Raw genomic sequence first — 14,401 nt, 5'->3', positions numbered from 1 at the left:
CCTCTTCATCTTATTATGATAAGGAGTATACCATAGTCATATTTTACAAATATGAGTAGGAAAGTATTTCAGAAATAGGTATCATTTAAGCAGCGACACAGCTCCAGTTGAGGTATTTATCTGTGCTTGAGTACAAGGGCTGCTGTGCAATGGAGTGAGAAAGACTGACCTATGCCTCAGGTTATACACGTAAATATTCAGCTGATACAGGGTTAATACAAAAAACAATTCTGACTGAAAAAGTTACTGTTTTACAAATACATCCTTATAGAACTGTGATACGTTTTTGAATAGTTCATTTAGATAAGTTAAATATATGTAATTTAGAATATGTATTTAATATATATTTTTTAACTGAATACATAAGTTATTTCACACACAGATTATACCTGTTTGTTAAATGTAGTATTTAATTGCTATTTATAATGTGTGGAATGTTGATGTTATTTTTAATTTTTTTTCCAAATGCTTACCCATCCTAACAAATTCTAATGTGCCATAAAGATCTGCTTGTGTGCACTTTAAAAAAATAAAATTATATGTGACTTATGCTAGTAGAAAATATTTCTGACATATTTTGAGGTTTTTTACACACACACTTACAACCATATTTTATTAATTTAGTTCTGCCTGTGCTACTTACAAAATATCAAAACCTTTTGAAAGTCATCATGTATGAAGGAAAGATTTCAGAAATTATGTTGAATCTATGTCTGGTTTTTAAAAGGTCATAATGGAAATTTTACACTTTCATTGATAAATGATACAAAGATGTACAGTAACTTGATTGATTTCAGCCTATCTTTTGCTGTCCAGGAATTAGATTTTTTTTTTTCCCTATGTCATTTGCAAGAAATAGATCTGGAATTATTAAAGTTGCTGGCAGCTTCAGGTACCTCTTTACCTCTGAATGTCTACAAACAATAATTTAAGATATGTCAAAGTATATATGATGATTTAGCTTATAAAATTAGAAATCTGTAATTTTTCAGCTCAACCCATCATTTCCATTGTATGAATCTAGACTTTCTCTCTTTTTCTTCATATTCAAGCACTAGAATATACATTCTTGATCTTTGAAGTCTTAGAATTCTCTTAAAAAATCATGGTGATGTTTTTATGGCTCTCCATTACTGATTTATTTTTTTTATGCTAGAAAAAGATTGCTTATTTTTTCCCAGTTGCAGTTAGGAACTGGTGTTAGCTGATCATGTTATTTCCATTTAAAGTTTTGTTAGCTTATTTAGAGACAGGAGTTGCTGTGGATTTTAATAAACCCAGTTTTCTAGGAAGAAACAGATTCCTTATGCTTGCTTTCCTGGGAGTTTTCATCTCTAGATGATTTTAGAAGCCTTTCCTCATGATGCTGTTAACCAGCACCTCACCTCTTGGCTTTTTTTCAGATGAGGTTGTGATTTAGCATTTGCGCCTCTAAGTGCTTAATATGCTGCTGCAGTTTTCAAACACAGTCAGATGAAACATCTTACTGCTGCATATATGTACAGAAAAACTACCTAAACAACAGTTACTGGTCTGTCCTGCACATACTTTGTGATTATGTTTTCAGTCCAGTAACATTCATTCTCAGCACCCTTAGCAAGCAGAAAGGTTTCTCTTCTGCTGCTCAGAGTGTCCTTGGCCAGAAAAGCAGTAGGAGTCAGAGGTTCTGTGTAGAAGTTTGACCATGCTTTCAATGATGAGCTGGCTTAGTAAAGATTTTGAGATTTAAGCTGGGTAAGAACAGAAGAGTAACAAAAATAAGCTGAAAACACTAGTATTCTCTATCCCACTGTATTTAGAAGATTTCCTAATAAGAAGACATTTTTACCGTAGACTTACTGAGGTACATAGTCTGATGTTATGCATTGTATATATTGTTGAATTTTATGGTTTTGTTAAGATTTTTGTGGAAATTCTTCACAAAAGGTGACTCAAGGTATGATCCAAGGTGCATGAGAGCCCATGGCTGAACTGGTACCAGTGTTCTTTTTGTAAATCAAACCAAAGCCACATACAGTTTTACTATTTTCTCCCAATATCTGTAGCCAGTGAATTTCTGTATTCAGTCAGAATTTCAGAGGTTTAATTAGGTTAAATTGTGAGCATGTAGAGTCCTGAAATTGGCAGGCCTTAGAGTTTACCTGAATTCCCTACTCCTGCAATTCCTTATCTGTGATAAAATGGAGAGTAACACAACAGTGCCTTGTTTCTTGGTGGTTTTGAGAAAGAAAGGATTTGAAGTAGAAGATCATTGTCATATCCTTTAGATTTGTTAATGTATGGGAACACAGAATAAAGGAAAAGTCTCAGGGCTACTTGGGGTCCTACCCCCTTTAATCCTGTCTAACAAGTAGCTTATTATTAGTGGCTTAAGGTTGATCGAAGAACTTTACCTGTTTCCTATCTATGGCACAAAAGCTGCTATAAATCCTGTTGTAAGATGGAATCTTTCCAGAAAGAGAAGAGAAACGCCATAATTTCCCTCTGGATACCTGACTCCTTAAGGAATATCTTTATAGAAGAGATGTAGTGATCATTGAGCTCCCTACAGATGAGTCCTCAGTTGAGTGTGATATTACTAGCATGAGATTTATTTTGACTAGGCCTTTTATTTATTGTAACAGTGAATGAAACTGACACCTGGATTTCGCTGAAAAATTTAAGAGGGGACTGTTACCATGCAGCTCAAAATGTACTCTGCTAGAATTGTGTCCAGCATGCTGCCTCGGAAAAGAGCCAGATAATAGACTTTTTGTGACAAAATCACTTTGTCGGTGATTTTCCTACAGGAAAAGTGACCTGGCTTCCTCCACTGTTTAGCAGCATAAGGTCTGTGCATGGCCCTTCCCGCGCTGGGAGGCCCAGAGCTGGCCAGCACAAACAGGGATCACCACAGGGCCCCACAGGAAAGGGTCGTGTGGGGCGTGATTTAATACAATGATTTAATACAGATTTCTTTTTGCTTTTTCAACAAAAGCTTCCTGTGGATCGTTTTAAGGCTGACATAGCTGAGGCATGTTGCTTAAGGACAGTGAAGTGAGAGCACTATGTTGATGTCCACTGGTGAGGAACTTAAGCAGGAAATAACATGAATTTATTGCGGTCACACAGGTCACCCTGATATGCATTTGGGTTCAGAATATTGTGTCTTTATGGCTGAACAGTAATCATATAGCAGATGTCACTCTTCCAAATGTTTGAAGGTGGAGCGTGTTTTATTATGCCATCCACAGGTATCTGCACCTTTCACTGGGGATTCTTCGTTTAATGCTGTTGGCTTGCAACCTTTGGATAAGGCTTTACAGCTATGAGCAGTCCAAAGGAATATCATCCTAGTGACAAGTAAATCATTCCCACTCAGAGAAATCTAGTGTCTTTAAAATTCTGGTTTTATTGAGAACACTAATATGGTTTCCAGGAAGTAACTTATAAGCAGTCCTTTTTTGTTTGAGTGTCTGACAGACTGGATCAAATACCTGATTGATGTGTTACTTTTATGGCAGATTAATCTACTTCATTTAAAAACAATGGAGTAAAGGATGTTTTTATGTGTAGAGACTCTGCTGCAATCTTGCATTTCATCATCTCTAAAACTGTACCTTCCAATTTATTGACAACATAAGTATTTCATATGCCACTCTTCCTTTTGGTGTTGCCACTCGCTATTGAAACCAAGTCTTACCAGATAAGCTTTGCTTGCTTTTCATCCAGTTCAATCTTTCAAAAAATCTTTTATAACATTTAATGTCTAGAGCAGCTGTTGCACATCCAGTAACCATCTCCAAATCTCCCATCAGTGTTTCAGGCGTGCCGAGCCCTTGTTCATTATCACCATGACCACATACCTATTCTTAGCAAAGATTCTCTTGCAGGGCAGCAGCCTACTATGCTGTGGCAGCAGTCCACTTACTAATTTACAACTCCACCCACTAAATGCCACTGTGAATTATAAACTACCAAAGTAAACCATGTATTTTTAACAGCCTCAATTTTACCATCATGCCTGTTTATAAAAGTCAAAGACATTTTTGAAGTGCAAAAATGCTAAGTTGGCATTTCAGGTTATTCTCAGGACATTGGCTGTTCCTCCGCAGTAAGTTTTCCTCCTCCTCTCTCCACTTGAGAAAATCAGTACATTAATATGCTGCAAAATGCAAACTGTTTTGTACCAACATTTCATTCTTTTTCTAGAGGGAAAAATCTTAAGAACTCTGCAGGAAAAGCCCAGCTAGGAGCTTTCAAGTCTTTGAGCAAATCTTTTGCCAGAGTACAGGCAAACTTTCCTGATTCTGTCCTAGGCTTTATTTCCAATTTGGCTCTGATTTTTTTACCATAGAATATTAGGTACTGAGTTTTATGAATCGAATAAACTATGGTAATGACATCAATGTTTACATGCTGCTGGGGTTTTTGTTTGTTTGTTTGTTTTTGTTTTGTGTTTTGTTTTGTTTTTTAAATTGGGTTGTGTTGTAACACAATTTGCTGTAGCAAATTTTACCCACAGTCTGGTAGTCATTTGTGTGTACTTAGCTTCAAGCACACAAGCAATCCCTTGGAGACAGGCAGTGATTCAGAAGCCAACTTTTTTCTTACTGAACAGGGCAATATATAATCCTATAGTGTCTCCATAGAGAAAAATGGAGTTCAAGTTCTATAAATGGAGAGTTAAAACATTGTTCTGACATTTACTGATGACATTCCACCCCTTAATAATTCAATGCAGTTACACTCAAGCACTGACATATTTTATCAAGCGTGTGTGATGTGGAAATAGACATTTAAATACTTCTTTTCATACTTGTATTTCATGGAAGATTTCCCCAGACAGGAGCATTCAGAGGTGGTAGTCTTCCTGATTTCTCTTTCAGTGTGCATGTATAATAATGGAAGGGAAGTATGGTTGTCTTCTACTGACATGTTTCTAGTATGCCCATCATCTCAAGATCTGAAACAAAATAAGCTCCCCAGAATGAAATAAATCCCAGTAACAGAAATGAAAAATTCATGCTGTTGTTTTGTGGAAGACATCCTTTGAATCCTCCTAGGTACTGCTTGTTGATAGCATTCTTGTCATGGTTCCACTTCCAAACTTAGCATGCTTAAGAAAGACTTGCATCTGCTGGAAGTACTGGAAACAGTGGTCTCAACTGCAGTTCGTGTTTTTTATAAAATACTCTTTGCTAGGATTCAGCTTGTCTGGCTTTGGTTACCAAGCTTACATCTGGAAACAGGGCAACTTTATGATTTTTATACAATGTCTTGTTTCTTTCTATCAGCCTAATCACTTCTCAATTCTTGGCATCATATCCATCTTCGAATGGTGAATATAAAAAATTTCCTTTCCTTTCTGTCTTTTTATTATATTTAATGTACTAAAAAATCTGTGTTAGAATAGGAACTTTGCTCCATCCAGTTCTGCTGCCTTTGGAGTACTTTTCTGTAACACGTAACAGAAAATTAGCATCCCTCTCTGGGAAGGTGTCTTTCTTGAAGGTACTTTATTTAAACAAACAAACAAAGTATGAAAACTTCAAGTGCCCAAGCACATAGATTTTCACAAGCCCCCTAAGCATCCATTCTCATTGTGCCTTTTGGCAAACTCACATTACTTGATCTAACCACTCTCCACAATTTGTGAAGGACACCTAGATGATTTGATTGTCCTTTCTTTGAACAATATTGAAACTCTCGAAGTGAACTCCTTCCTTCAAACTTTTTTCCAGGCAGGAACAAACACATTTTTTAATAATTTTCTAAAACCTATCTTGGAAATTAGATCAGAGTTACATTAGAAATACTTTTGCACTTATTAGAGTTAATGTCCAAGTTTTCTATTCACTGCAGCTGCAGCAGTCCAAGTGAAGATGTAACTTAGCCCCAAGACTTGTTGCTCATTTCCATTTTGTCTTTGCTTTCCACCTTTCTATTTACATTAGCTGTGGAAGATTCAGAAATTCTGGATTATGTACTTCCCAGGGATTATACAACTCTACAGTGAAGACTTTGTTTTGAACAGCCATTTCATTTTTCTCACAAATGGTACATTTCAGTGACAGCTGTAATTTGACCAATCACGTACTGGAAACAAGACACTCATGTATTCAGGACCATCCTAAATTTGCTGGTTCCTCCTTTTTTGGCTACAACTTATGTTTTAAAATCTTACAGTTATTAGTCCCACAGTATAATTTACTTAAATATGGGAAGAGTGTGTTTTACTGTAACTATTACCTCCTGGATAAATATTGTTTTACAATAGTGAATCTCATACGTCACTTTGCATGTCAGACTTCACTTCCCAAAGTATGAAGAGATGCATCTAAGAACTGAACACATGGATGAATTATTCAAAGGTACGTCCAAGGTTGCCAGATTTGATTCTAGATTTTAGTGATTTAACATCTGCTTTGGTCTGGGATAATATAAATTGAGTGCTTCCAACAGGAGATCATAATGAAGACTCATATACACTTGCAAAGTTGTATGAAAGAGCATATGGATTACAGAAATCCTTCCAACCTGAATGCCCAAGCAGTTTGTTTTGGATGAATGGCTAGATATGGGATGGATAGTTTTTTAAGTACAATGTCTGACTGTACTGTCAAGTTGCTCTGAGAATTAGATTATTTCTTTTATGATAGATGAGGCCTCTGGTGGGGCATGTGAGATTTGATCAGACTTCCTGAATTATCTTACTGTTGTATGTATTTGATTAGCCATTCAGAAGCTCGAGTTCTTGAATCTGAAAGTCTGGAATTAATTATCCTTGCTTAATGTTTATCACACTGGAACAGATTAATCATCCTTTGAACTAGATTGTTTCCATACCAATACATTACTCAAGATTAACTTAGGCTTACCAAAATTTTATTAACTAAAAATCCATAGGCCATTAATAAAGGCTTTCTGGGTCAGTACCAGTCTCAGACATTTCCTTCAAAGCAGTAAACTGCTCTCAGTAAACTGCTCTGTTTACTCTGCTTCTGCAATGGCTTTTGATGGTGTTCTGTTTGCTCGTGGAAGGTGCTCCTGACCACTGCTAGCAGAGAGCGTGTTTCCAGTGCTCAGAGACGAAGCCGCATGTGGTGGTGATTCACAGTCCCACACTTGTATGAGAAATGGGTAGACATGTAATGTATTTCAGGCATGCACACAAACATAAAAAAAGGGGGGTTGTGAGCAAAGTGAGAGTGTGAATGTTTGTGGTTGCAGCTATTGTGCCCTCATTTCAAAATACGCTCCTTTTGTCTGGCATACCCACTATTCCTAGCTAAATAAAATAATACTCTCATACAGAAAGAAATATCTTGGAATGCTTGGCTTCATTCCTCTACTTCCCCTCCCTTCCTTCTTTAAAAATAGTGTTTGCACACAGTTTCATGGGAAAAGAAACTCACAAGTTGGTGAATTTCAGTATCTTTACTTGGAGGTTGTACGCAACTTTTTCCACACATCCTCAGACATGTTATTGTTTTTAGTTGAGAAGAAACAAAGACAAAAAGTAAGTTTTAATTCACACAATGTGTTATATTAAATTAAACAACTTCCATTCATCTGCTCAGTCTCTGTCTAATTCATTTTTTGATATCGTAATAGTACCCGTTAGAGTCAATGGCCAGGGTTTTATTAGAACTCCATGAGAGTTTTGCCAGTGTCATCAACATGGACAGGACTTTGTCATACACTTTTGTACTCACTGCCTGTAGCTGGTTTCTGAAGCTGGGATTTTTGTTTTATTCAGAGCTATAGAGAATTGTGAAACAATTCAACCTGGCCATAAACAAGTGCAGCACATTTTTAGTCCGTGATCCTTAGCTTGCCCACTTGAAAATACCTGTATTAAGTGCTCACAGAGCCCATAGGACAAAAATAACTTCCATGCGTTAAACCACTTAAATCTGTCACAGGTGAGAAATTATTTTACCCAATATAATTCAATGTCTGAATTTGGCAATTTCAGTGGCATATTGCACCAGAAATCATTTTTCTTAAATATGTCCCTAATGATGTAAAATTCATAGGGTAAGGCACCTGGTAACCATCTGACAGTGTCAAGGCATTTGATATTAATTTTACAGCACTTACTGTTCCACTGTGTAAAACTTAGTATTACCATCTTCGTATTTAACGTGCATATGTGCTAGCAAATACAAAATTTATATTTGGAATGCACACCTGTCTGTGGGTGACTATTGACTATGGCCATATTTTTGAAATTAGAAACAACAGACTTAGTGCTCATGTGAACGCCTTTCAGAAGCACATATTGCTGACAGCTGTTTTATTTGCTAGGTACTAAAACATTAAAAGAAGTTATATTTAGATTCCTTTAAATAAATAATCGGCAGGGGTGTAGTTCTTAACATAACCTTAAACTCTGTGAAACCCAATGATAAATTGAGATTGACTCTCTGGAGCATCTGCTCCAGAAAAAAGATGTTGAATAGCCTTTCAATTATATTTACCTCATTAGCTGAAACTCTTCTTAATGAGTATATTGATCTTATAAAACAGAGGAGGTGACGATTGAAATTGGTAAAATTAGATGAAAATTCTACTTACACATGAAACAGTAAAACTTTACGTAAGGCACCAAGGAAATCCCAGACTCACAGCCAATACTCTGGAAGAAATCACCTTTTGTTATTCTACTTTATTCTTCCTGAATATTCACTGTCTGTCAGACTTTGCTCATTTGCCTCCATTTGCTTTGAGATGATCTATGCCTCGTGTGTTGGACAAAGAAAGTCTTGTAAAGCTGTGCTTGTAAATGAACAGAACAGGCCCTAACTTCAGTAAAATTGCATCTAGTGCATCTTCAATGTTAGCAGCTCAGGCACATCCCATCTCTTGTGTCTTTCCTAGGAGGGCATCACAGTAGACTATAGTAACTGGAAAAAATGGGACTACAGTATTGCAAAAAGGATAAAAGAAAATCCTGCAGAGGACCAAATGCCCACTTGTCAGACTGCTGAAGCAGGTCCAGTAAGAGTGCTGGTGAGAGGCTTGAATATTCATTTTCTTGGTGAACTCTCTTTCACGCCTGAGAAACTGTCCTGCCCCACCAAAGACATCCTCTGAGCCCCAGGCACAGCCAGCCATGGTAAGCAAAAAAAGACACCTCTTTTCTTCCTGCCTTGAGGATCAAGAAGAACTGGAACTATGTGAGCAACCCTTTGCTCTTGGCACCCGATGTTTGGTCCCTTGCACCATCAGTGGTGGTTGGGAAGAAGTTTTCCCCACGAAAGGACAGTTTGTTTGAATCTGAAAGGCTTCTTTGCCTTCCTCACAATTTCAAACAGACTTTTAGAGCTGGAGAGCTTGTGAACTGCAGAAAACAGGACAAAGTGGATGTTTATCTCTGCTGTTTTTTCAGTGACAAGAAGTTAATTTTAGTCAGTAAGGCCAGGAATCAGTCCTCAAGAATAAATAGCAAGCACCTGGCTGAATCTAGAACTTTGGCTTCTTCCTTCCCACCCCCAAACAACCCCAAATTTTGAGGAATTTTTACATTCTCCAAACACAGGCATATGATAGGAGCTGAGCGGGTGTGCAAGTGCGTGCACACCAGATCCAGTTTATACCTTGGAAAATATTGGTATAACTTTTCCTAAAAAACAATTTGTCATTCAATACAACCTTGTGAATGGTTTCTGTGATCTTTTCACCTGTGTGCTAGTGTCAGTAGCTCTCTTTAAAATATACCTCTAGTCATCCAAAACCAGAAATACAGCAGACTAGGAATGCAACTAAATCCTTGTTTCTGGTGCTTGTTTCTTACTCTCATGTCTAAACGTCTTGTCTGTCGTGTATTTACTCATTAAAGCTATCATCCTTTCTAGACATCTCTACAGTCTGCCTCTTCCACAGACATTACTCTTAGAGAAATATTCACAAGTGCAGAATCATTTTAGAAGTGTTACTGGCATGTATTCACAGTAGGAATAATGAAAATAAACAACTTTGTGATAGAGGTATGACAGCAAAATACCTCCAAAGGGAAGTTTTTGGATTCAGTTTCAGGAAAGCATTTATTATGTCTTTGGTCTGCATACTTCTCATTTTTTCTGCACAATATAAGGGTTTACATTGTTGTGATTCTTATGGTGGCTTATGCACGAATATTCTTGCTAGTATTGTTTTAGTACTAGCACTGGAAATGAGGGAGGAAATGAAATGAGGCACGATATTATTTCTGCCTTTTATCTGCATGAGCTCTCAAATCAAGTGGATTCTGTTCAAATTTCTAAAACACAGTTGCCCTCCTATGAATATCACGATTAAACTCTCTAGGCTGCTATATCATAATATCCAGTGAAATTAATTATTAATTATAGTGCCAAATTATCAATAATTTGTGATAATGGTACCAAAAATGGCCATAACAATTCTTAATTGTGAAGTCTGCAGCTGTAAGATCCATGGAAAGCTCTCAAAGCAAATGGAAGAAAGCTTGATTATTCTCCGTTCTGTATTACGCTATGTATCAATACATTTTCTATAGAAATTTAAAGCTGATTCAAGACAGATGTGACTTATGTCATATTAATTTATAACAGATGTTAATTTAAAAAATAGTTTGCTTAATATCAACAAGTGGTTCCTGTAGACTGCCTTTAATCATCATATGCAATTAGATATATTTTCATATATATATCTAGAGCTCATTCACATGCTTCCCAACATAAAACAAAGAATGCATTGATGTGAAAAAAATGCTCCCAAGAAGTCCATCTGTAGTAAGCAGTTCCCAGCGAAGGTGTAGGACCTCCATTTATTATTAATATTCAAAGCAAGTGCTCACATATGTGTCATATTTTTAAGGGCTTTTACAAATTTCCTGCTACAAAACTTTATGTATTGTTAGTAGCATCCAATTTTTGAAGATTGGAGTGTGAGCAATGAAGAATATTATGCTACCCCGGATTCATTGGAAATGAAATATAGTCCCAACCAGTTCCTTATTATCCACTCTTTTCTCTCAGACCTCAGAGTCTGAGCAGTGTGGCAGCAGGACCTCAGCCATGGAGGGTTTCTGCACACAGAGCAAGCAGCTGCCTCACCTCTGGGTTCAGTGTCGCAGCCTTGGTTTGCCCCTGAATCCCTGGCTCCTGCCTGCAGGCAGCTTCTGGAGAGGTGTTGGACTGGAAATAGAGTAGCCTTTGCTGCTACACACAATCAGTGTAGTGGTAGATCCTTGGTCTTTTGGCAATCAGCTGGAAACAGCTGCATGTTAGATGAAATTTGCATCTCTTTAAATGTCCCTAATGTCTTGCTGCTTATTTTGTTTCTAGCACTCTATAATAAAATGCTGATTCGTATTCCCACAGGTAGCAATGGTGCTCCTAGGTAAGCATAAACATTTTTATGAATACATATGATTGCCATACTTGATTTTTTTATTCCCAAATGCACTCTTGCAGGAATTATCATAACCAATAACCATATCTGATTGAATCATAGATATTTAATCCAGTGATGACAACCTATTTCTGTCTAGTGTTAGCTTTGAACTTCTGCCAGTCTATAAAACATAATGAATCATTTGTGATCTCATTCTGGTATGGAAAAACTCCAGACCAAAAGAAACGCTTTTATGTTTCCTTCATTTTATTATTCACAGTTTTAATTCTATAGGCTGTGGTCCACTGGATGAAGATTTGTGATTAACAGTTAGTGAGCTGGGTTGATTTCAGTGAAATCATCAAAGAACTTACTTCAAAGATGCCAGATGGATTATGTTTACAGCTAAATTAGCACACTTGATCTATTTTTAAGTGAAGACCCATAAAAAATACATGTACATTTGCAAGAGGGAGTTAAGAATAGGGTGTGATAAAATCAAAAGGAATGACAGTGAGGTGTACTGCTGCACTGCACTTTAAGCTGAGCATCGCTGACTCCGTTTTATTAGAGTAAAAGGTGCTCTCCCCTGTATGTTCAGTGATACTTGAAATAAAAAGTTTTATTAGAGTAAAAGGTGCTCTCCCCTGTTTACTGAGTATGTTCAGTGATATTTGAAATAAAACTATTACATTAATATTATCATATTACACTGACCTGTGTAATGAAAAGACTTTGGTGGATAAATAAACGTTTGTCTCTCAGGGTGCAGATGGCACAGCCTTCGGCCGCTGCTCACAGTACTGACCAAGACAATGCCTGGCGGTGCAGCAGGCGAGGGAGAGGGGCAGCCACCGTGGAGCGGGGCCGTGTCCCAGGAACCAGTGCAGGGAGAGGGAAGGGGAAGGCAGAGCCCCAGGCTGAGGCTCTACACCACCAGGCACCAAGGAGAAACCAGTGCTCCCAGTGGACCCAGCACTGGAGTGAGGACAGACCTGTGCTGTTCCAGTATAATCGCAGTTAGACTCAAGTGGGACCTTTCCCTTTTTCCAGCCCATGGTTGTACTTTTAACAAAGCTAAAATGTAAGAGAAATAAACATAAATTTAACACCCAGGTAGTTTCTACTATATATATTCTTTTGCCACAGGACTAAGAAGAGGGGCCATGCAAAGGATTTAGAGACAACCTTTTTCTTGTTTCTATCTTTTGTGTTGACCTAAACTCACTGATACATCTTCAATTTTTTATTAGCTCACAAACATTGCTCTCAAGAACAACTGGAGGAAAAAACATGATTTATTTTACAATCACCTGGAAAAGTGAAAACTCTGGACAATGTCAGTCCAAACAGTTTCCCATTTTGCTCACTGGGTGCCAGACCACCTTCCAGACCAGCAGAAGCTTTGTTTGTCTTTTCATCCTCACTGTGTCAGCCCTTGTGACCCTGCCACAAAGGCGGGCTCTGGCTGTGACGTGGTCCCTCCCAGCCCTGCTGAGATGGAAGAGGCAATGGTGGGGCCACCAGCTGTACACCAGGCAGGGGTTGGCCTTGAGCACATGAGCACCATCAAGAGGCCGCATCCAGCCCAGAGGGCAGCACGGGACAGGCACCAATGGTCACCTGCCAGCCAGGGCTGCCCAGGTGGGACAGGCAGGAATGAGCAGAGAGAAATGTGAAACATCTCCAGAGTGGTGAGGAGGAAAATGTGCTGGAAGAAATGATGAAGCAGAGGAGAAATCCTGACTCTATATTCACCCAGGGCAGGGCAGGCTGAAAGGCACATGGTTGTATCCCTCTGCTGCTTCCCCCAGGGGATTGCACCTTCACTTGCACACATGAAATGCCTTCACCACCAACAGGAATATTTCTGCCAGTAGAGTAAGGATTTTCCAAAAGTATCAGGCCAGCAGACTAGAAAAAACTACTCCCTGATTGTCCACTGTATGCTGAAATATCAGTCCCTTCAGGAGGATGGGAGGAATGTAAAAACCCTTCTGCGGTGGCTGGCAGGTACAGCCCTTCACTTCAGACTATTTATGACAATGTATGCTTGCTAATTTACTACTGCTATTGTAATTTCAGTATGGTTAATAACACAAAGCATGCTTTCTACTAAAAGATTCACTCCAGAGTGTCCCAGGCTACCAGCTGGAAATAGCCTCCAAAAGAGGTTTTCTCATGAGATCAATACAGAAGGTCATCAAAAAACCAAGTTAATGCTCCATACTCCATGTGTGCTCCATTCTGTCAGACTGTTTCAGTAAATCAGGCTCACCAGCTGCAACTTTTCTTTACTGCCAGAGACCAGATAAAAAATTCAAGGGATAAGTTATTCAGTTATGAATTGCCATGGAAGGATGATCCTAGCTGTAATGAAGGGGTTGTTATGGGGGAAGGCGCAGAGCTAGAAAGTTCCTTGTACTCCACATCTAGTAGAAAATGGTTTGTATGGAAAACTCTAAATAAGAGAACATATGGCACAAATTATACCATAAGCACTAGACAAATCTTAAACTGTAAACATCCTCTTGGGTTAGACCTCCTTAGCAACCTTCTGCTGTCTCTGGCATAAACTGATGACTCCAGTAAATGATATTTTACTAAGAGAGTTTATTTTGGTTTATGTAAGAAAAGTGACTCAGTTGCTGTGAGAGGCCCCTCAGCAGTGGCACTACCTGCACGTCCCCATGCGTAGGAGGTAACAGCCAGCCCAGTCTCTGTCCAGAAAGGCTTCGAGCAAACAGGTGGTTGTGTGACAGTAGAAGACGCCTCAGCTCCAGCTCTGCTGGAAGCAGTCAGCAGGAGCTTGTCTTTGAGATGGAGCTGCATCTCTGAGTCAAAGATGACTGTCAATGGACACGGATGATGTCCTCCTGTGCAGAGGAACCTTTCTCAAATCTTTTAAGCTGTGGCTGATTAACTGCAAATCTTATTCCTGACATATCTGGAGTTCACAGCTGGACTCAGTGAAATAAAGGAATCCTGATAGTGTTTCTGAAGTACTTTTGATTAACTGAGTGTCCCTTGTGGTAAGCAGGATCATTGTCTGCACTGT

Source organism: Antrostomus carolinensis, unplaced genomic scaffold (assembly GCF_000700745.2).
Source record: "Antrostomus carolinensis isolate BGI_N321 unplaced genomic scaffold, ASM70074v2 scaffold4560, whole genome shotgun sequence".
Taxonomy (NCBI): Eukaryota; Metazoa; Chordata; class Aves; order Caprimulgiformes; family Caprimulgidae; genus Antrostomus; species Antrostomus carolinensis.
This window is presented reverse-complemented; position numbering follows the sequence as displayed.